The sequence below is a fragment of the Caenorhabditis briggsae genome (assembly GCF_000004555.2).
Source record: "Caenorhabditis briggsae AF16 supercontig from assembly CB4, cb25.NA_085, whole genome shotgun sequence".
NCBI classification, from domain to species: domain Eukaryota; kingdom Metazoa; phylum Nematoda; class Chromadorea; order Rhabditida; family Rhabditidae; genus Caenorhabditis; species Caenorhabditis briggsae.
The window spans coordinates 1,041-2,131 of record NW_025543181.1 but is presented as its reverse complement, the minus strand read 5'-3'; positions in this window follow the sequence as shown (position 1 = coordinate 2,131).

Genomic DNA, 1,091 nt, shown 5'->3' with positions numbered 1-1,091 from the left:
CTCAAAAACTTACGGTGTAAATGGCACAATCCGCTGCCTGGGCTGCGGTTGGCTGGACATCCTAAATATTTTTTAATTAATTAAAAAAAATTCAAAAATTCAACAAAAAGTACCATAAATTCTTGATTTCTCGTGGTACAAATTCTGGAAAAAAACAACAAAAAAATTTTCAGAAAAAAAAACTTTATACACAGACAAGAAAAAAAAATTATGAATCTCATTGAAAAATTATAAAATGACCCGAAAAAATGCACAAAGTAGAGGGAACTACAACAATTGAATGCCCTGGAACTTTCTAAAATATGTATATGGATTTCGGACGGTTCCTAGTAGTCCCTTCTTGTTCAAAATTGGGTCTTGAGCGGAATATCGTAGAGGAGAGCCTTCGAGATCAAGCATGGCTCCGCCCATAGTTCGGAGAATGGCGTCGCCAGCGCAAGTGTCCCATTTTTTGATGGCTGTTGTGTGGAGATAGAGTTCTGAAATTAAAGGATTTTTGTAGAAAAATGCTTGTTGAAAATCTGGAAATCCATAAATTCGGAAATTCAAAATTCAAAAAAAATCAGAAACTCTAAAAATTCCAGAATTGCATGATTTTTCAAAATTTCTGACATTTCTAAAAAAATCAGAAAATTCCAAATTTCCGCGATACAGAAATTCTGGGAAATCCAAAAATTCAGAAAGTCAACAAATCAAAAATGCCGAATTGACGTAATTCAGAACTTCTGGAAAATACGAAAATTCAGAATTTTAGCAATTCGGAAGTTCTGAATATCGAAAATTCAAAAATTCAAAAATCCAGAGGTTGAGAAATTCAAAAAATTCAGAAATTCTAAATTTTCAAAAAATCGAAAATGTCCAAAATTCTCAAAAAAGTTGAAAATTCAATATTCCAGAATGTCCTTAAATTTCGAAAATTTCAAAAATTCCGAAAAATTCTAAAACTCTGAATTTCAAAATCCGAACAATTCTGAAAATCAGAATTTTGAAAATTCTAAAATTCAAAAATTCAGAATTTCATGACAGAAATTCCAAATAATTCAGAAAATCTGAAATACAGAAAGCGCAGAATATTAATTAATTTTCCGGAC